This window comes from Crocodylus siamensis, chromosome 3, assembly GCF_052110815.1.
Source record: "Crocodylus siamensis isolate JL-2025a chromosome 3, ASM5211081v1, whole genome shotgun sequence".
In the NCBI taxonomy this organism is placed as follows: Eukaryota; Metazoa; Chordata; order Crocodylia; family Crocodylidae; genus Crocodylus; species Crocodylus siamensis.
Window position 1 is genome coordinate 8,954,874 of NC_143397.1, and position 23,599 is coordinate 8,978,472.

Here is a 23,599-nt window from a genome sequence, read left to right on the forward strand (position 1 = left end):
GTTGAAAGCCCATATAAGAGCCCGTGTGCCAACACTTAGCCAATTTCTGAGGATTCAAGTAAAATTTACTGGTGCATGCCGCTTGATAGAACATCTGCACAATGAGGCGTCTCATTATCTATGCACATCCATGACAATATGTGCAAGTTAAATAATAACAAAAATAGTGTACATGTGGGGTTTTTTTAATTTACTTTTTTTCCCTTTTACGTTTATTTTCCAGTTCTCAATTACTCTTGTGGAAAGTACTTAGGAGAACAATCAAATGTGTCTTGAGGGGAAAAAGCAGATTTTAGTTTTACAATACTATCAGGCTTCTCTGATGAACTTCTAAAGTAATCTAGGAAAGACATGTTCATTAGAGTCTCATTACTTAGCTGGGTAATTGCTGTTCATATCAGAAACACAAATCACAGGAAAGGCCTATTAAAATACACCTATTAAAAATCTCAGACAGACAGACTGTGCTATACAGTATCTGTCACAGAAACAGTTTACAAGTTAATAAATGGAATAGCTTTATTAACTTATTTAGACTCTCTAGCCACGTCCAGATGTGCAGGGATGTGCACTTGCACATTTGTGCCGCTACTTTTTGCCTCAGCACATGCCCCTGCATGTGCACTTTGTTAGGGGACAAATTGTCCCACTTCAGGCAAACTGCCCTTGCCTGACTCCTTCTGGCAACCGGCAGCAGGGACACAACTGAAGGAGAAGAGATGTTCTGCCTGACAGCCAGTGCATTTCACTGGAGGACCAAGCCGCCATTTCTTCTGGTGCATACTCCAGTCACATGCTCCAAGCTGCATTTTTTTCCTGGAGCTGTTTTCACCTACTGGGAAATTCTCATAGCAAATGTTTTAACAATCCCTGTGTGCAGTTTGTGGTGCCACAAAGAGGTTTGTGATGCCACAAATGCCATGCCCCTGCTCATCTGGAAGTGGACCCTGTGTGTAAGACCACTATTTTTCACTATTATCCATTTATTAGTACCTTATGCAATCTTTTATTGTACCTTTTATTTCCTATAGGAGATAATTTCACTGACTAATGCACATTGTTATTAGGAACTTACTCTTGCTATACAGTCTCATTATTCTTTTTTCCCATTTTATCCTGTTATTCATTAACTCTTTTATACTTACCTATCTATCAACCTTACTGTGGCCTTTGCTGGAACATCTAATCAATTATCCTTAGATGGCATAACAATATTTATTTCCTAATATTCTTAAAAATCTGTTGATGGTGACCATAGTTTTGATTCAGGAAAGCTGCTGTGCATGTACTTATCTTTAAACATATGCTCAACTACATCCCTGTGCGGCAAAATAATTAAGCAAGGACTCTCTTTTAACTTCACAGTGGGCACCTCCACACATGCCTCTTTGGCACCATTGATACTGCGCCACAGCAGCCTGTACTGTGCTGTGCCAGCAGTGCACGGTTATTTTTAGGCCCTATGTCGCCATTGTGATGTACCATACCAAGAAAGTGTATCACTGTGGCGATGTAGCATGGTCTTTGCCTGCTGACACTATGTTGCCATAATGCGTTACTACGGTGGTGTAGCATCAAATGTAGACATGCCCAATGTGAACATTCAATGGCATACGGATGGGTAAAAGGAGCATGAGCCCCTAAGGGTATGCCCAAGGAAGGTGGCGAGTACCAGAATGGAGCTAGGTGCATTGCACTCTCTTTACCCTTCCCCACAACCTGCACCATCTCTGTAGCAGCTCCAGCTGTAGCAGCAGGGACACCTCTTGCACCTGTATCCCCATCTTCTTTGCTACCTGAGCTGCTGCAGGGAAGGTGCAGGGTGGAGGACCAGGAACTGCCCGCTGACCAGTTATACCTCTGCGATCATTGAACACATACAATGATCCCACCCAGCATTCTGCTTGCATCCAATGCTTCTACGAGTGCAGCAGAAATGTTGGGAAGGAAAAGGATTTTAGAACAGGTTTTAAAATATCCATGCATGTCTCAACAGAGAACTAGGGAGGAACTGCAAAACAATGCCTACGTTTCAAGACACAGTAATGACTTCGGAGCCCGCACTTATAAATATGCCACTGTTGGACAGCATTTTAATGTTTCATCAGTGACATAGAAAGATGAGGTGGAAGGAGAAATTTTGGTAAATATTTGATGAATGTCACCAAGACAAGGACAAAGTTACATTTCTCAGGATGTTAAAATTAATAAAGCAAAGTTCCAGGCCTAATTCTTTGAGTAGGGATATCCAGTTTCTTAGAAGTTCCTGTGAATACCCTGAGGAGCCTGCAGCAATGCAGTCATTTGGAGTTCAACTTGCACTGTAATTTTCAGAGGGTAAAAAGTAGTTATTTTTATTTAATTGGGCACTTTAATGCAACTTTAAACCGCTGAGATAACAGATGCAGTGCTCCTGATATCAGGATAAAATGCCTACATGGTGATTAGATGATTAAAAGCAAAAGTTGGCAGATATACTGTTATCATACTTGATGCCTTGCTAAAGAAGCTGGTAATTTTGGATTTTCACTGCTATATAATATTTCATTTCTTCCTTCTTTGACAAACAACATTCAATACTAGTCTTTGAGTGTTAAACCTTTCCTTTAATTTGCCAATAAGAGCCTTTTTTTCCTAACAGTACGTATTGAATGAATTATGGTAGATTGTAACTTTACCAGCAATAATAATAGTCAGATGGAACTCAGCAGGAATAGAATATGAGTAAGGTTCTCAATATGTTGCCCAAGGTAACAATTAATCAACAGGTAAAAAGTCAGTTATCTTTAAGGTATGGTCGATGTCTATGCACTTAAGGACTTTATGATCCCCATTCATCACACCATCTAACACTTGTTGCATACACTTTTATATGTATAAACCAAGAAATTAGAAAAAAAATGTTTTTAATTTATAAGAATGAAAATTAATAATTATGCTCATGAATATCAGGATAGTTTTGCATAAATATGCACGTGTAAAATATCACATTCCTATTTTCCATATATCCTTAATTCTGCTCAGGTTTGACAGAAACCCTCCTTCACCTGAGTATCTTACAGAGTTCTCAGACACATTGCATTTTACAGTGTTGTCTAGATAGCAGTAAAATCAGCTTCCTTGTTCCACTAGCTAAGGAGGAGAAAGACAGTCCCTTCTGTCATAATTGACTATCTTTTTCCTCCTTCCCCATCTTTTCCAAAGTGCACAGTAGTTCATGGCAATACCATCTGCATGGGACTTGATGATTCACTCTGCATAGGAAGAAGAAAGGATTTTTTCTGGAAGGTAGAGGAGAGTAGAGAATTGGATCTTTCACCCAGTGAAAAATCCAGAGGCTCACAAGATACTCTGTTGCCCATAGGAGGAGGGAGAAAAAATTATTTGCGGTGTCTCTGTGTGAGCTCATGCATGCGCCCCTCCACCTGCCCAGCAGGTAAGTCTGTGGGGGAAGGAGTGGGGGGAAGGGGAAAGGGCCATGGACATGGGGCAGATTGTGGCCCCACCAGTGTGGGAGGCAGTGGGGTAGGTGAAGGGGATTGGGTGAATGGGACCCCAGCCGGGGTGGGTGCTGGGGCAATCAGAGCCCAGGCAGCTCATCCGGGATATGGGGGGGGGGGTAGGAGATGGAGGCTTGTTCTGCTGGGTGTACCCTGACAGGGGGGTCAATGGGTATGTGCCATCCCGATCTGTGCACAGGGTGGAGGTGGCTGCCACTGCGTGTTGGGCTGTGTGTCCCGATGCCTTGAAAGCTACGCAACACCAAATGCATCCCATTGCCAGGTGGGCAGTGGGGGTGGCACAGCCCAGTAGCAGCAGGCATGTGACACCTGGGCCATGGGTTAGCGAGGATTTAGTTAGGGAGCTTCTGGAGGGGTTGGACGTATTCAAGTCAGCCGGTCTGGATGATCTCCACCCTAGAGTTCTAAAGGAACTGGCTGAGGTCATTGCAAGTCCCCGGCACAGCTTTACGAGCACTCGTGGTGCTCTGGTGACGTACCAGAGGACGGGGAGAGGGCGTTCCCATCTTCAAAAAAGGCAGGAAGGAGGACTCGGGAAACTATAGGCTAGTTAGTCTTACCTTGATCCTAGGCAAGCTGTTCAAGAAAATTATCCTGGCGCACATCCAGGAGGGGCCAGCAGGGGACTGCATGCTTAGGGGCAACCAACACGGGTTCATCAGTGGCAGGTCCTGTCAGACCAACCTGGTGGCCTTTTATGACCAGATCACCAGATCATTAGATGCAGGGGTAGCAGTGGACATCGTCTTCCTGGACTTCCGGAAGGCTTTTGACACTGTCTCTCACCCTGTTCTCATTAAGAAACTGGGGGACTGTTGTGTCAATGCCCACACAGTCAGTTGGGTCACCAACTGGCTGGAGGGCCGCACCCAGAGGGTGGTAGTGGATGGGTCCTTCTCAGCCTGGAAGGACGTGGGCAGTGGGGGTCTGCAGGGCTCGGTCCTCAGGCCCGCACTGTTCAACATCTTCATCAGTGATTTGGACGAGGGGGTAAAAAGCACCCTGTTCAAATTTGCTGATGACACTAAGATGTGGGGGGACGTGGGCACACTGGAAGGATGCAACAGGCTACAATCAGACCTAGACAGGTTACAGGGGTGGGCGGATGAGAATAGGATGGGTTTCAACACAGACAAGTGCAAGGTGATGCACCTCAGGAGGAACAACCGGCACCATACCTACAGGTTAGGGAACTCCCCTCTTGTCAGCACGGAGGTGGAAAGGGATCTGGGGGTCATCACCGACTCCAAGATGAACATGGGCCGGCAGTGTGGGGAGGTAGTTAGGAAGGCCAGCCGTACCTTGTCATGCATCCACAGATGCATCTCGAGCAGATCCAAGGAGGTGATCCTCCCCCTCTATGCGGCACTGGTCAGCCCGCAGCCGGAGTACTGCGTCCAGTTCTGGGCGCCACACTTCAAGAGGGATGTGGACAGCATGGAGAGGGTCCAGAGGAGGCCGCTCGTATGATCAGGGGACAACAGGAGAGGCCCTATGAGGACAGGCTACGGGACCTGAACCTGTTCAGCCTCCAAAAGAGAAGGCTGAGGGGGGATCTTGTGGCCTGTTATAAACTAGTCAGGGGGATCAGCAGGCATTGGGGGAGTCACTATTACCCCGTGCACTGCCAGGAGTGACCAGGAATAACAGTCACAAGCTGGCAGAGGGCAGTTTAGGTTAGACATCAGGAGGTGTGACTTCACGGTCAGGGCGGCTAGGGTCTGGAACCAGCTTCCAAGGGAAGTGGTGCTGGCTCCTACCCTGGGGGTCTTTAAGAGGAGGTTAGATGAACACCTTGCTGGGGTCGTTTGACCCCAGTACTCTTTCCTGCCACGGGAGGGGGTCAGACTAGATGATCTGCTCAGGTGCCTTCTGACCCTAGAAATTATGAAGCTATGAAAATAATAAAGTCATGTGGCATAAAGGTAATTTTCTGAAAGAGCTACAAGCAGTATCAAAACATAACGCTTGATTCAATACCATCTCCCCCACCAAAGAACAAATGAAGAATCGCATTCTAAGTCAGGTTTGGAAAACAGAATACAGTCTTCATCAAAGTCTCTTTTAAAAGCTGCTTTACTGTGGTACAGAATTCTCTGTTGAACCACATGGTCCCATTGTGTGTGGAACGGGAAGAATAATTTACTGGAGAATCCTCCATGGTAATTACGAGAGCATTGCACCTGGCTATGTAGTGAAAAATAAAACAAAGTTACATGCAAATAATCGATCATTGAATAGATGACAATTTCAGAGCAAATGATGATTTGACCAGCAGTTACCATGTACAGCTGACACTGAAATAAAAGAGATGAATTAAAACAAAACCTAACTCTGAGCCAACACTAACGGGATACTGCTGGTACCATCTGCTAGTATTATCCATAAGGACCAGAAAAATAATGAATTGCTTTCTGTGAAGAATTATGTTCTCTCTGCTTTTAAGGAAGATTAATATGTGCCAGTTATGCAAATAAAATATTAGTTTCCAGTTAACTTTGCTTCTATCTGAGTGATGGGTTACCTCCAAAAAGTTCAGAACTGAGTTCAAAGCCACAAATACTCTTTCCAAACCACATAGGTTTGGCTGGTCTGCAAAACCAGTTTGGAATCATTATATGAACAGGCTTTCTTCAGTGATTTCCAGCTGTGCCACTAATCATCTTGACCCAGAATACCAAAAAAAGCAGCTGTCACTTCTCCCCTAGCCAGTAACTTGAAATGAAAGTGAGCATTTCAGATTCTTATCAAAAGTTAGCTCTTGGTTTTGCAGGAGGTGGGGTTTAATGATCCCCCCCACACACACACACACATTTCAATCTGAAATTCAAAACACAATATTGTATCAAAGCAATGAAAAAACAACTAGAAAATAATTCTGTGATGAAATACACAGCCATAGAGATGGTGGGGAGGGGAATCTCCATAACTCTTAGGTGTCTGCCATATGAAAAATATGTCATAACTCCGAAGATCAGGATTTAGATGTGGAATATATGGCAGGCTGCAGATGGAATAATGATATGTTGGCAGGGGGGTGGGGGGAGAATAAAACATTTTAGATGGATCTTGGAACACTGCAGAACACTGATATGAGCAGGATGAACACATCAAAAATATCTCTGGCCATATCTGTGAAATGAGTGGGAGAAGTGATTAGAAGAGACACTTTCCACTAGAGTTTTTATTTAAGCTATGAAATGATACTAGGAAGGATTTGTTTCAGTCTAGATATCTGTCTTTAGGATTAAATCCTCAGACAGGTAAAACTCCTCCTAAAAACCAGTGGGAAGTTTTCCCATTTAAGAAGCTATGTAATAGGCATGGTAGGATTTGCCTGAGGTGTGGAGAGAGGATTTGAGAATGTGACATTAGGGCTTGTGTTTCCCATGCTGCATGAGCTAATGACATTCAGTTGCCAGAACAACAAAGCAAGCCACAAAAAACCAATAAGCCCAGTAAGTTTCAGTGCCTCAGGCCCTAATTCAAAGGGGCACTTTCAGCCAAGAGCACTATTCCTGACATGCATCAGAATTGTAGCCAAGCCAGAGGCAGAGTTGGGTAGGTCTGAGCCCTGGGTGGCAGCGCTGCTCAGGGCAGGGGCAGGGGCAATAGCTGTACTGCTGACCCCACTGGTGGCACCACACAGTGGCAGTGGCTTCTATTTTTGTATCCCACCCAGGTCAGAGCTCAGGGCTGGTGACGTGCTTACCATCCATCCTCTTTAGTTACACTACTCTACACCCCTATTACACTACTATTACACCTCTGACACACACAGATGCACAGGCACCTTCTCCCTATATCTCAGCAGTAAATTTAAGGCAAACTGAGAGCTTGGCTTTTATGCCCATATAAACTCAATCATCCCCTACTGCTGGCCTCCCAGAATTGAGAGGTAATCATACCTTTTAACCTTCCTGCTTTATTCCTTTCTTTAAAGAGAATGTAACTTGGGCCCATCTGACCCCTTTGAACCTGATTTTTCCAACAGTAATAAAAGTCTTTAGATTAAGTAACCTTATTTATGAGAGTATCGGTGAAATCTATGGGTGGTATGGACATCATATTTCTATTTTTTTGTAGAAGTTTTTTATAGAAACAGTCACAAGAACTGAGCTACAAGGAATTGGATGACTAGCTGGTTGAAGCTGCTAACACAACGAAGATTTTCTTGGAGCTGAGTTAAACTAGCATCCCCCAGGAAAGTGAGCAAAATCACTTAAAATTTCTTTCTTGAAGAAAAGAAATTATGCAAAGAGTAGGGATTAAATCCTTGTTCCATCCAAATCAGTGGCCAAATACTTAAAGAATAAAGTGGAAACATAAATTTGCAATTGAAAGAAGTAGAAAGGTGAACAGCCCAGGGTCTGATCAGGCTTGTTCTACAACATTCATTCAGACTGGCATTGCACTATTGCAAGGGAAAGGGACATTTACTATTATGTGCTCCACTGCTGCAAAACCAATTATTATTATTCTCTTTCTCTAGAACTTCATGGAAGACTTCAAGAAAACTAAAGAAGAACAGACACCAATTACATACATGCCTTGCAATTTGACTGTCTGAAGAGAAATGAATATTCAAAGCCCTAATGATGGACAACTTCCTGCTAGTCACAGAAGAGTAGAAATCTATCTAGCTGCACTGCAAGGTAGAGTCACACAGAAATAAGGATGTACTTGGTCATCTAACAAAATATTGTTCCCAACAAAACATTATCAAGTTTAGCTTTAGTAGTCTAGGCTCGTCGGGGGAAGATGAGGGCGGAGGAGATGATGAACTACCAGGCCCAGCAACAGCCAGCGAGCCCAGACCAATGGCCAAAAGGGAGAAACAGGTAAGTGATGGGGGACGGGACATTGCTGAGACTAGGGGGTCAGTGGGCACAACCGTTGGAGGCCTCAAATGCCTCTACACGAATGCTCGAAGTATGGGGAAGAAGCAGGAGGAACTCGCCCTCCTCCTAGCTGTCACCAGCCCTGACATAGTAGGGATCACAGAAACGTGGTGGGACTCATCGCATGACTGGGCAGTGAGTGTCAAGGGCTATAGGCTATACAGGAGGGACAGGATAGGAAGGAAAGGTGGAGGAGTAGCACTCTACATCAAGGAGGAATATACTTCCTCGTTAATTAGCAAGGGGGTAGAGGGGGGGCACTCTGAGGTGCTCTGGGTTAGAGTAAAAGGCAGTCCAGGGGAGAGAGACTTAACGGTGGGAGTCTACTATAGACCTCCCAACCAGGGAGAAGAGCTCGACCAGGAATTCTTAGGTCAGCTCACAGAGGCAGTGAGGGCTAAGGATGTGGTCATCATGGGGGACCTGAACTTCCCAGACATCTGCTGGGAGGAGCAGTCAGCCCAGTCTGATTGCTCACGTCGGTTCTTAGCCAGAGTGCAGGACCTCCATCTAACCCAGGAGGTGCACAGTCCCACCAGGGGAGACGCCTTGTTGGACCTGGTGCTGGCCACGGGTGATGACCTGGTGAGGGGGCTGCGGGTGATGGGCCACCTGGGAGACAGTGATCATCGCTTGCTGGAATTCACCATCCAGCGTAAGGTGGCAAAGGGCTGCAGCAAGGCAACAGCCCTAGACTTTAGGAGGGCTGACTTCAACAAGCTAAGGAGGATCGTTGGGGAAGCGCTGAGGACCCAGAGGGGAAGGGAATCAGATGTCGAAGGGGAGTGGTTGCTCCTTAAGAAGACGATCCTCCATGCCCAAAGGGAGGTAGTCCCAACAAGGGTCAAAGGGAGCAGGAGGGCACATAAACCCCCATGGCTCACTAAGAGCATCCGGGAATGTCTCCTTGCTAAAAGGGAGGCATATACCCAATGGAGAGATGGGGTCATCACCAAGAAGGACTATGTTACAGTCGCCCAAGGATGTAGGGGGGCAGTCAGGAGGGCCAAGGCAGAGATGGAGATAGGACTAGCTTCCCGGATTAAGGACAATAAGAAGTCCTTCTTCAAATACATAGGGGGTAAAAAGAGGGTCCCGGGTAATGTGGGGCCCCTGCAGGACACGATGGGCAACTTAGTCATCACGCCAGATGATAAAGCTAACATATTTAACGATTTCTTTGCCTCTGTCTTCCTAAGTAGGGACTAGTTCAGCCACCTCCCTGCTGGGCCCCCCTCGGGCCCCGGGAGAGACACGCCTGGGCCAGGGGTTAGCGAGGAGTTAGTTAGGGTACTTCTGGAGAGGCTGGACGTGTTCAAGTCCGCTGGTCCGGATGATCTTCACCCTAGGGTTCTACAGGAACTGGCCGAGGTCATTGCGGGACCCCTGGCGCAGCTCTATGAGCACTCGTGGTGCTCTGGCGAGGTGCCGGAGGACTGGAAGAGGGCCAATGTGGTCCCTATCTTCAAAAAGGGAAAAAAAGAGGACCCGGGAAAAAAAGAGGACCCGGGTAAGCTCTTTGAAAAAATTATCCTGGCACACATCCAGGAGGGCCTTGCGGGGGAATGCATGCTCAGGGGCAACCAACATGGGTTCATCAGTGGCAGGTCTTGTCAGACCAACCTGGTGGCCTTTTACGATCAGGTCACCAAATCATTAGACACAGGGGTTGCTGTGGATGTAGTCTTTCTGGACTTCCGGAAGGCTTTCGACACTGTCTCTCACCCTGTCCTCATCAAAAAGCTGGGAGACTGTGGTGTCGATGCCCACACGGTCAAATGGGTCGCCAACTGGTTGGAGGGCCGCACCCAGAGGGTGGTAGTGGATGGGTTCTTCTCGACCTGGAAGGACGTGGGCAGTGGGGTTCCGCAGGGCTCGGTCCTCGGGCCCGCACTGTTCAACATCTTCATCAGTGACTTGGATGACGGGGTAGAAAGCACCCTGTTCAAGTTTGCTGATGACACTAAGATGTGGGGGGATGTGGGTGCACTAGAAGGGTGCAATAGGCTACAAGCTGACCTTGACAGGTTGCAACGGTGGGCGGATGAGAATAGGATGGGGTTTAACACTGATAAGTGCAAGGTGTTGCAGATGGGGAGGAAGAACCGGCACCACACTTACAGGTTGGGGAACTCCCCTCTTGCCAGCACGGAGACGGAAAAGGATCTTGGAGTCGTCATTGACTCCACGATGAACATGGGCCGGCAGTGTGGGGAGGCAGTCAAGAAGGCCAACCGTACCCTGTCATGCATCCACAGATGCATCTCGAGCAGGTCCAGGGAGGTGATCCTCCCCCTCTATGCGGCACTGGTCAGGCCGCAGCTGGAGTACTGCGTCCAGTTCTGGGCGCCACACTTCAAGAGGGACGTGGACGATATGGAAAGAGCTCAGAGGAGGGCCACTCGTATGATCAAGGGTCAGCAGGGCAGGCCTTATGAGGAGAGGCTACGGGACCTGAACCTGTTTAGCCTCCACAAGAGAAGGTTAAGGGGGGACCTTGTGGCCTGCTACAAACTGGTCAGGGGGGATCAGCAGGTATTGGGGGAGTCCCTGTTCCCCCGTGCGCTGCCAGGAGTGACCAGGAATAACGGTCACAAGCTGGCGGAGGGTAAGTTTAGATTAGATATTAGGAGGCGCTACTTCACAGTCAGGGTGGCTAGGGCCTGGAACCAGCTTCCAGGGGAAGTTGTGCAGGCTCCTAGCCTGGGGATTTTTAAAAGGAAGTTAGATGAGCACCTTGCCGGGGTCATCTGACCCCGGTGCTCTTTCCTGCCAAGGCAGGGGGTCGGACTAGATGATCTACCTAGGTCCCTTCCGACTCTAGCTACTATGAAACTATGAAACTATGAAACTATGAACCCCATCTCTATGGGTGCATACACATGCATGAAGTTGACCTAAAATAAGGAGACTTAAGTAAGTCACCTTAAGTTAAGCAAGCCGTGTTGGGACATATACATGTCCAGCTCCTTGACATGGTGGCAGCCATCTTGTGAGCCAAGTCAACGTAACTAATGTAACTCAAAATAATATACCTTGGAGGTGTATGATAGATTTCATGGATTTCATAGACATTAGGGCTGGAAGGGGCCTCGGGAGATCATCGAGTTCAGCCCCCTGCCCAAAGGGCAGGAAGTCAGCTGGGGTCATAGGATCCCAGCAAGATAAGCATCCAATTTACTCTTGAAGGTGTTCAAAGTAGGTGCTTGAACCACCTCCACTGGCAGACTGTTCCAGACCTTGGGGGCTCGGACAGTAAAGAAATTCTTCCTTATGTCCAGCCTGAAACGGTCTTGCAGGAGTTTGTGACCGTTCGACCTCGTCATCCCTTGGGGCGCTCTGGTGAACAGACGTTCCCCCAGATCCTGGTGGTCACCCTTGATAAATGTATAGGTGGCCATCAGATCACCCCTGAGCCTACGCTTTTCCAGGCTAAAGAGTCCCATGGCTCTCAGCCTATCATCATAAGATCTGTTTTCCTGACCTCTGATCATGCGCGTGGCTCTCCTCTGGACTCTCTCAAGCTTCTCCACATCCTTTTTGAATGGTGGAGCCCAAAACTGGACGCAGTACTCCAGCTGCGGCCTCACCAAGGCCGAGTACAAGGGGAGAATGATGTCCTGGGGTTTGCTCGAGAAGCATCTATGGATGCAAGCCAGCATTTTGGTAACTTTACTAGCCACAGTATTATCTTGTACTATGTTTAAGTTGACTCTGCTCCACATACATGTGTACTCTGACAGTTAAATTGTCTTACAGAAGTTAAGGCAACTTAATTGTCAGAAAGTTACTAGATGTGTCTGCACCCTATTTTACTGTCTAAAGCAACAGGACTTTTTTTCCCTTGAGAAAACAGAACTTTTCTGGCAATTTTCCCCTCCTGCATGGAGTGGACCAATGGTTTTCAAACTAGGGTACATGGCACTTTGCTATATGCTTACATTTTAATAATTGAAACAGAACTGTTTGGTCATCAATGACCGATGAGTAATGGCATTGCCACCTGTTGACAATATTGAAACCCTTTCCTAGGAATAAGCATGCAGAGGTAGGAGATATGAGTAATTATGTTTTGGTGGTAAAGGGGTACATGGCCAAAAAAGTTTTGAAAAGCAGGGGGGAGACAATGGAGCAACGTCCACCGAAACAAAGTTCCCTCTCTGATAATCCACGGTAACCCAACTCATCTCTTAAGCAGGGCACAGAGATATGCTGGTGATGATGTGGGGGAACATAGAGTCAAGGACAAAGCATTCTCTTTGCTACAATCCTCTGTTCATCTGAGAGATTTGTACATGAACATCCAGTCAGGACATGACATATCTTCCACTACAGGGCTATTATTTACATTTCAGAACAGTTCTGGATGTGTAGTGAAAGTGGAAATCTTATCTTACTGAAACAGAAAGGGAGAAAATAGGTGGGAGAATACCCAAACTGGACATTAACTAAGCCCCCAGGGTTGTTATCCTTACTATAAATGCTGAGAGATATTCAATGATGAATAGTTAGGGCAGGGTGATGCAACTTGTGGCCTGTGAAGGAAAAACACACAATGTACAAGAGGTCAACCCATGACCTATGGGCACCTGCAGCTGCCTCTAAAATAGCTGCATAATGAGGGAGGGTCCTGGGGGGTGGGAGCATATGGCCAGTGCTGCCTATGCAGCAGGACATGGGTATATTCTGGGAGTCTGCTTGTCACTGCCACTGCCAGCACAGTGGGAGAGGGTATTCCAGGCCCTGTTCCTGCCGTATACGGACAATGTGGTATGAAGCCCCTGGCTACTAGGAAGTTGGACAGACCAGCATTAGGACTCTGACCTTATCTGGGAGACTGCACCTCTAGCAGAAGTGTTCCCCAAGCACCACAGCTGGTCCTGAATCTAATACAGACCCCAAAAGAACAGCTTCTCCAAATGCATTTGTGGTCCCACTGTCCAGTGACCTGTGACTTCAACAGTAGGGTCAATCTCTTGATGTCATCAGTTCAGCATACTTACTAAGTGGCGTTTAGGATGGCTCTTAAGAAATGACTCTCTTAAATGAAATTTTATGCCATGCCAATTACTAAAAGGATGATATTTTTTTCTAGATTATGTTAATCAGAGAAACTGTAACCTTGAGGTCGTTCTTTGGGCTAGAGTTCTAATTGTAATGATAGCTAGAAGATTTTCTTCCTTTTACTTTTGAGCCTTTTTCTAGAAGATGCATAACATTATATGACCATCTAAGCATGAAGCAGAAGAGATAATAACTGACATTTCAGATTGACTAATACATAGTTATAAATCAGATAATTTTATATCTCTGCAGATTTATTAATCTGAAAAATCCATTTGAAGCAGTGGGTTTTTAATAATGATATCCACATTAAATTACTCTCTAAGGCTAACCTCCAGCTAAAGCTACTTTAAATCTTTTAATTTTTTTATTAGTAAGAAAGCCACGGCAGGAGCGGGGGATCTAAGAACACCAGATCTATCATGTACTTAATTCCAGTAAGATACTTTTTTAGAGGATGCTGCTATTCCCAAGAAAAAAGGTATTCCCTTACTTTTACAAGCTCTCTTCTATGCTAAAAATATTTGATTTTGGCATGAACACATCAGACCATTACGTACAAAGTCCAGGTGTAACACACTGGCTCCATTTAAGTCAATAGGAGTTCTGTAGTGGAGTCAAAGTTTCACCACAGTAGTTTAACTTTTCACGGTTTATTGCTCAGGCTTTATACACAGTCCTGAATGAGGTGTGATATATGAGCAATACTAGGCAGCAGTAACCATGGGAGTCACTTTGACACCTCTGAGGTCCAGACTACAGCATTTCTTTGTCTGCTAGGGATAGCTGCTATAGAACATGCCCTTCCCACTCCATCCCACCCCACAAGCCCAGAGGTGAGGCAAAGTAACTTTTTTAGAGAAGCCTTGAGTGGGCCACAATAAGGATAAACAAGAGACAAAGCCTGCAAGCACATCATTGTCAAAATTCAAAGCCATGAGGTCCCTGGTTGCAATTCAAAATCAAAATATCTTGGATTTCAGTTACTTGTCAAACCATTTAAGTGCTTAAACTGCAAAAAGTGATCTAGAATACTTTGTCTTAGGAAGCTATAAAACAACTGTGCACCTGTGCAAAGTTATAGGCACCTAAATTTGGGCTGCTTTACATGAACAGAAGCCCCACAGATTGAGCAGGTGTTCTCTGCTGTGATTCACGTGAAAGGGAGATTGGTACTTCAACCTCAGTCCTCAGAGGGATCCAATCTGGTGTGTGCACTCTGAGCATGACAAACGTACACCAGCAGCCTTGATTTTGCTAAAGGCTGTAGCACCTACCGCTAATGCCACTCAGACACACATTTGGAAAACAGGAAATGTCACCTGCCTTTTATACAATTGCCTTCTGCTTAGAAGACTCTGTCAGGAAGCAAAGGAGTTAGGCTCTATATCTTCCGTGGCGTGAGGGCTTCGAAACCCACAGTTCCCATACCCCAAGAGATTTACCTAACCACCATAGAATAGACAATATAGGGGAACCCTCCATCATAGAATCATAGAAAAGGAGGGTTGGAAGGGATTAGGAGGTCTAGTCCAACCCCTTACTCAAAGCAGGACCATCCCCAACTAGATCATCCTAGCCAGGGCTTTGCCTAGCCAGGTCTCAAAAAATGTCTATGGAAAGATAGTCCATAGCCTCCCTGGTTAGCCAGTTCTGGTGCTTTATTACCCTCCTAGTGAGAAAGTTTTTCCTAATATCTACCTAAACTTCCCTTGCTGTAACTCAAGATTGTTGATGCGTGTTCTTGTCATTTGCCCCCACTGAGAACAGTCCGGCTCTATCCTTTTCCAAACCCCACTTCAGGAAGCTTAAGGCTGCTATTAAATCATCTTTCAGTCTCCACTTCTCTAGACTAAATAATCCAAGTTCCCTCAGTTTTTCCTCATAAGTCATGTTCCCCAACCCCCAAACCATTTTGTGTTGTCTTCCACTGGACTCTCTCCAGTTTGTCCGCATTCTTTCTGTACGGAGCACAGTACTCCAGATGCGGGCTCACCATTGCTGAATAGAAGGAAATATTCACTTCCTTTGACCTGCTGGCAACAGTCCTACAGATGCAGCCCAGTATGCCATTAGGCTCTTTGGCAACTAGGGCACACTGCTGGCTCATATTCAGCTTATCATCCACTGTCACCCCCAGGTCCTTTTCTGAAGAGCTACTGCCCAGCCAGTCAGCCCACAGCCTGTACCAGTGCATGGAATTGTTTCCTCCTAAGTGCAGGAGTTTGCACTTGTCCTTGTTGGACTTCATCGGATTTCTTTTGGCCCAATCCTACAATTTGTCTAAGTCATTATGTATCCTAGCCCTACCCTCTACTAGTCTGGAACTGGCTTTGCCTGTGAAGACTGAGGTGAAATAGGCATTGAGTACTTCAGCCTTTTCTGCATCCTGTCATAGTATCATAGTATCATAATAGCTAGGGTCAGAAGGGACCTAAACAGATCATCAAGTACGAACCCCTACCTTGGGCAGAAATGGATGCTGGGGCCATATGACCCCAGTCAAGTGTCTATCCAGCCTCCTCTTAAAGACCCACAAGTTAGAAGTGAGCACCACTTCCCTTGGAAGTTGGTTTCAGGTTCTAGCTGCCCTAACCATAAAGTAATACCTCCTGATGTCTAGCCTGAACCTGCTCTTTCTCAACATGTGGCCATTATTCCTAGTTACCCTGTGTGGTGCCTGGGAGAACAGGGCATCTCCTATTCCCTGTTGATCCCCCCTGGTGAATTTGTAGATGGCCACCAGATCTCTCCTCAGCTTTCTTGGTTCAGGCCCTCTAGTCTCTCCTTGTATGGCCTGCCCTTCTGCCCCGATCATGTGAGTGGCCCTCCTCTGGACCCTCTCGATTCTGGCCATATCCCTCCTGAAGTGCAGTGCCCAAAACTGGATACAGTACTCCAACTGCAGCCTGACCAATGCTACATATAGGGGGAGGATAAACTCCCCGGACCTGCTTGTGATGCATCTGTGGATGTATGACAAGGTACGGTTAGCCTTACTGACAGCTTCCTCGCATTGGTGGCTTATGTTCAACTTGGAGTTAACAATGACTCCAAGATCCCTTTCTGCCTCTGTGTTGATGAGAAGGGTGTTCCCTAGCCTGTAGGTATGCTGCTGGTTCCTTCTTCTTAGATGCAGTAACCTGCACTGAATTCCATCCTATTCTCATCTGCCCACCTCTGTAACCTGTCCAGATCTAGCTGGATTCTGTCCTTCCCTTCTGGCATGCCCACCTCACCCCACATTGTGGTGTCATCAGCGAATTTGGACAGTGTGCTTTCCATCCCCTCATTGAAGTCATTGATAAAGATGTTGAACAGTACAGTCCCGAGGACTGAGCCCTGGGGAACCCCACTGCTATAGCACCAGCTTGAACCCTGAGACCTGGAGGGGCTGTGCCAGCTCCTATGGCATTGTCAAGCATTTAGGTGATCTCTTGGATGCCCATTTACAGCTGGAGCAGGTGGAAGACAAAAAAGCCACATGCGTATTTACTGGGCCATACGACCAGTAGATGTCACCCCTGCTTCATGCTGGGAGCCTCGGGTGGGTCTTTATCCAAGACAGAGAGAGAACCCCTTGCTCCCAAACCCTGGAGCCCACGTCTCCCTGCTCCTCCCCGTCACCAAGTTTTGGGATACTAATGGGAAACATCATCTGGAATGGTGCCTAATTGCCAAGCAAAATAATTGCTTGCTGTTTCCACAGTGCTTAATGAAAATAGCCTGAGATCCATTGTGCAGCCAAGAAGACTAGAGCTATGGGACCAGGAGAATATCAAGCAAAAGGGAGCCTTCCTATTTATACACATGGTAAAGGAATTCATCAAGGAGATGGGTACTATCTATTCATTTTACATGATATAAAAACAGATATGTACTGGAGAGCGGATCTCCCACTTCCTGTGTGAGAAGGCAGAGTCATGGTGAGCAGTTGAGTTTACTCTTGGAAGTGGTCTTTAAGCTTTGGATCACAAAGGAGGGCCACTCAGCTGGTTAAAAGCCTAGAGAAAAAAGCCCTATATGGACTGATTGGGAAACCTGAATCTCTGGGCTGAGAGGTGATCTTGTGGCTGCCTACAAACACATGGGAGCGGGGGGGTGGGGGGGAGAGCAGCAAGAAATAGGGGATACGATGTTTACCAGGCTGCCTGTTGGGGTAACTAGAAATAATGGCCACAAACAGGAAGAGAGCAAATTCAGATTGGCCATCAGGAAAAAAATCTTTACAGTGAGAGTTGCCAAAATGTGGAATAAGCTTCCAAGGGAGGTGGAGCTGTCCCCTTCCTTGGAGGTGCTTAAAAGGATATTGGACAGACACCTGGCTGGGGCCATCGACCCCAGCATTCATTCCTGCTCAGGGCAGGGGGTCAGAGTCAATGATCTAATAGTTCCCTTCTGACCTTAAAATCTATGAAACTATGAAATAGTTAGTGGCATCTACACTTCAGAGAGGAAGAAAGTAGTATATAGGCTCCCCACCCTTCAATGCAAATGTGACAGGTGGGTGGGACCAGAAGTCCCATAAACCACGGGCGTGGTCTATGGGGCGGCAGGGTGGTGGTGTGACCCCTCTAACAACCTGCCCCACCACCCACAACCAATTGGCAGAGGTTTCAGAGGCCTAAGACCTCCCAAGAATGATGCTGAACAAATTGGAATGAGTAGAGGGGGTGGGATTTGGGTGGCACCCTCACCAGGTCTATCTGCTTTCCCAAACGACCACTCTGTTTATCTGAGACTGTGCTAAGGCAAGCAGGGGTAGATATGGATTCTTTCACAACACTCACTACAACCCCGAGATGGCTTTATAGAAAGGGTTACCGTAGAAATAGTTTTGAGGAGGAGACACGGCCCCTAGCCTAAAGACTCTTTGAGACGCCTGACCCTGTTTGGGAAGACCCAATGAACAGGCAAATGGAGGAGGCCCAGACCCTCGAAGCTGACACTGAGAACTTGGAAGAGGGAATCTTTGTGCCAGAACCTGCATGAGAAGTAGAGGTCATCGCAGAGGAGAGACTGGTAAGTGACCTGGACCATGTTTGTGGGGGCACTTGGGTTTTCAGTGTGGGTTCAGTCCATGGCACATGTGTGTTTAGAAGTAGCTAAGGACTGATTAAACAGCAGCTAACTAACCAAGTCCTTTATTTGAACTCCTTTGCAGTTAGATGAAGCCTTTTTAATGACTCCAGAAAACCTACTCACCAGTACACAAGAAGGAGGTGTATGCTTTTGCAGAGAACAAAGACCAGATGAGCCTGAAGAGTTCAGAAGACATCTAGCCATTCAGTCAACACAAGTTATTATATCACGCAAATGTAAAGTCTTTATGAAGTCTCTTGTTCGCATTTCATTTTATGACATAATGAAATACTGCTTGAGGAAGAGACTTTTTCACCTATGCTGGGGGTGCACATTTGACCTAGTGGGTCAAGAAGCCCATGAATGTCTTGCTTGGTTAGATGAAGACATAAACCAAAGAATTCAGGAACTTTGTGGGGAAATATGTCTTGATAGCATTTTCAATGCTGTTATAACAAGTGGGTTTGCCAGGAACATTCTCAGAATTACTGTGGAACATTTAATTCGGGTTAAAGAGCTTCTAAACACTGTGTATTCTGCAGAAGATCCAAATGCTGCCCTTCATGATTTGATCACTGGGGAAGATAAAACACTCATACCCCATATTGAATGCTTAATTGGTACTAGAGATTATAAAAACCCTGCTTAAGAGAAGGGCTTAGCAAAAACTGTTTAAAATGGGGGTTGGTGGGGTTATATCTTTTGCTGATCTTGGTGGGAGGGTGGGGGATGTGAGGTTGTAAAGCACATCAACAGTTTTCTATAGCTAATGTAAAAAAACCTTCTTAGAAGGGGTAACAAAATAAACCAGTAAATATTGTAAAAGTTTTGATGGAAATAAAGACTGAATTTAAAAATATATATTCTCACAGCTTTTGTATGGTAGGGGTGTGGTGCAGGTGTGTGTTATAAAGATAAACCAGACCACAAAAAAAAAAAATGACATTGTGTTCGGAGCTCTTCTTATTTTAAGACTAAAGTAGTTATCTTTTACCGAAAGGCCAGCTGTAAAGATAAGACCGACAAGGCTTAATGGTTACAGGAAATGAAAAACACTTCTTAGAAGAAGGTTTATCAAAAGAAATCACTAAATATTATAAAAGTTTTTGATGGAAATAAAGACTGAAATTAAAAATATATATTCTCACAGATTGTGTATGGTATGGAGTGGTGGGTGTGTATCATAAAGATAAACCAGATGAAAATAATAAATAAAAGCTGATCAATGTGTCCAGATCTCCACATATTTTAAGATTAAAGGGTTGGAGTTGTCTTTTAGTGGTGACTGTTTTAATACAGTTATATTTTACTTTATACATTACTTTATACATTTATAAATTTTCCTGAATCTTTTATTTAATTTTTTAATACAGGGGACTTATTGTATCATTTCATTTATATTACAGAGAGCTTATCAGGTGGGAAAGCCCCATGCAATTTTACCACAGCAAGGTAAAAATTATTTTAAAATGGTAGGTTATTTGTGGCTGTGTTACTATAATCACACTAAGTTATAACAGCTGTTTGTTAAGAACCTCTTCTTTTAAAACAGAAAAGCAGAACAAGCACATCCAGTCATGTTTTTATCCAGTAGTAAAAGGTAATTTTTCTGAAATCAGCTTCTGAAACTTTGTGTTTCTTGTGGGAGGAGAAGTGGTGTGTAGTGGGGGGGTTAAGCAAATTCAAGGGTGAAGAGTGCCTGTCTGATTTTATTAAGGTTTTTATGGATAAAAAGTTCAAGGACTACACCTTCATTGCTCACAATGCCAAAGGCTATGATGGTTACTTTGTTGTCAGCCAGTTATTGAAGGAAAAAATGGGCATGAAACTAATCACTCAGGGTGGTAAACTCGTGTGTATTGAAGTGACCGGGCTAGGCATCCTTTTCATAGATTCTTTAAACTTTTTGCCGATGAAACTTAGCAGGCTTCCACAGGTGATGGGGTTTGAAGGATGCAAAGGTTATTTCCCACATTTTTTTAACATAGAATAAAACCAGAATTATGGAGGGCCTCTCCCAAAGATGGAGTATTATGGCGTTGAAAATATGATGGCTAGTGAGAAAGGACAGTTTTTAGAATGGTATCAGAATAACCGCGATAAGACCTTTGACATGCAAAAGGAGCTGGCCTATTATTGCCAGCAGGACGTAAAAAAATTTGAAAGAGGCCTGCTGGCTTTACAGGGATGAGATTATGAAAATGACACGGCGGGTAGACTGAGTGAAAGTAGATTGTGAACTCCAAACTGTAGTACACTGCATATATCCTTTCCAAGACATCACACTGGCCTCCGTCTGCATGGCCATGTACAGGTTAATGTTTTTGGAACCACAGACCATAGCGCTTCTCCCCCCGGACAACTATCAGAGACAGAAAAAGAGGTTTTCAACCCCATCTATTCAGTGTCTAATGTACATTTTGGAGAAGGAAAATATTCAAATTCGACATGCTTTACAGGGTGGGGAATTTCAGGCAGGCCCCTATTTTTTAGATGGCTATGCCAACATTGATGGGGAACGTACGGCGTTTGAATTTAAAGGATGTTTTTTCCAGAGTTGTGTCACTTGCTACAATGAGAAAGACCAGAACCCATTGATGGGGACCACCTTAGGGTTTCTGAATTATCAGGCATTGCATAAGACCGATTATCTCAAGAGAGGGGGTTTACTGTTAGGACCATTTGGGAGCACGAGTGGAGGGCTCTGTTAGAAACGGATGGGGCACTGGCAGATTCTTTAAACAGAGCCCCACTGCCTTCTTCACTGGTGCCTAGGGATGCTCTTTTTGGGGGGAGAACTAATGCCATCTGTCTATATTACCAAACTAAACCTGGCGAACAAATACACCATTACGATTTTACCAGTCTTTACCCCTTTATAAAGAAAATGAAGGAATACCCAGCCGGACACCCTGAAATCATTCATGACAATCTCCAACCCTTGTCGAGCTATTTTGGAATAGCCAGGGTGAAACTATCTACTGCAAAACCATTTTTTTCCTGTGCTACCCACCAAGGTGAACTGGAAACTTATGTCGCCTCTGCGTGGAAACAAGACAGCAAAAGTGCGACCACACTGATGAAGAGAGGGCCCTCCTGGGTACGAGGTGCACACCAGAATTGAATAAAGCTATCGCCAAGGGGTGCAGAGTAGCTCAATTCTATGAAGTCTGGCTTTTTGCCGAGAAGTCTACCACCCTTTTTTCACAGTACATAAAAATGCACCTCTGACAGAAGCAGGAAGCCTCGGGCTACCTTGCCTGGTGTACTGACCAAGGAAAACAAGAGAGATACGTGGCCAATTACTTGCAAAAAGAAGGCATAACCTTATGCCCAGAGCTTATCAAACCCAACCCTGCAAAGCGCCAAAAAGCAAAATTGTTTCTAAATTCTTTGTGGGGTAAATTCAGTCAGAGAACCAACTTGCCCAACACCAGCGTCGTTAGAGACCCTGAAGAACTCTTTGGCTACTTCTTTTCTCCCGCCTATGAAATTTCATCTTGCAACTTTATTGATGATGAGGCAGCCTGCGTTGTCTTGGAAACACGCCAGAGAGCGTTACACTGTCTCTGGTAACACAAACATCTTTATAGCCTGTTTCACCACCACTTATGCACGCTTAGAGTTGTATGAGCTGTTAGCTTGCAAGCCCGGTGTCTGTACTATGACATGGATTCTGTGATATTGGTGAGCCGCGAGGGAGATTGGAACCCCCCACCGGGCAACGATTTAGGCGAGCTCACCAGCGAAATCCCACCAGATGAACACAACACAGAGTTTCTGTCAGCCGGTCCGAAAACCTACGGGTACAAGTTGTCTGGGGAAAAGGTGTGCTTGAAGGTCAAAGGGATTACCTTAAATGTGGCCAACAGTGAAAAAGTCAACTTTGAAATCTGGAGAGATGTTGTTCTAGATTATGGGGCAAACCCTGCTGCGGACACCCATAAAACAATTGTGATGCAACAGCGCTCTATCATCAGGAACAAAAGCAAGTGGACGATAGAAAACAAAACCTTAAGAAAAACACAGAAAGTCGTTTATGACAAAAGGGTCTTCACAGAAAACTTTAACAGCCTCCCCTATGGTTTTTAAAGATGGATATGCATTGGAAGCACCCCTTTTCTGTGATGTTGGCAGGCCCCAGCAACTGTGGTAAAAGTTACTTTACAAAAAACTTTTGGGATCACGCTGATAAAATGTTGCCTGTTGTGCCTGAGAATATCATGTGGTGCTATAGCTGTTGGGAGACTTTGTATAAAGAACTACTTTGTAAATATGCTTTTATCAAGTTTGTGGAGGGTCTACCAGACAGTCTCAATGACAACTGTTTCCTCCTAATAAAATAATTCTGGTTGTAGTAGATGATTTGATGGACTCTGCCTGTGACAGCGGCAAAATCGAGAAAGCCTTTACCAAGTGCGTGCACCACTGGAATCTGAGCATTATGTACATAGTTCAAAATGTTTTCTGTCAAGGGAAAAGGAGCTGCACCGTTGCCCTTAACACAAAATACATGGTTTTGTTTAAAAACCCCAGGGATAAGCTACAGATAGTGTCCCTGGCGTGGCAGATGTACCCAGGTAAGGCCCAGTTCTTTCTAGAAGCTTTTGAGGATGCCACTAAAACACCTTATGGGTATCTGGTGGTTGATTTAAATGCTTCTGCACCAGATGCTTTTATATTAAGAATAGGGCTTTTTCCTCCTGACTAACCGGCTGCTTACATTTTTTAAAAAACAGCGGGTGAGAATAAAAAGAAATTGTGTAGCAGCGGCCTCTTCTTAGCTCTCAAAACGGTGGAAGGGGAATATGTCTAGCCGTGTAAAAAGAAATTTGGCTCTCTTAAAACTGCTTCTTCCATCCTCCCCACAGCAGAGAAAAGCTATACTCTGCTCAGCCTCTGATGGTTTAGTAGCGGCCACTTCAGAAACTGCTCTGAACACCTTAAAAGGAAATATCTCTTTGACACCGCATCAAATTTGCATGCTGAAAAAGAGACGTGGGATCATAAAAAAACCTAAGAAACAAAAGA

General features: G+C 45.3%; 1 protein-coding gene across 2 annotated transcripts in view; it reads right to left on the reverse strand.

The window, feature by feature from the left end:
- RIT2 (Ras like without CAAX 2) overlaps positions 1 to 23,599 on the reverse strand; it is a 296,848-nt gene that overhangs the window by 52,799 nt on the left and 220,450 nt on the right. The gene's annotated exons all lie outside the window — the stretch shown is intronic.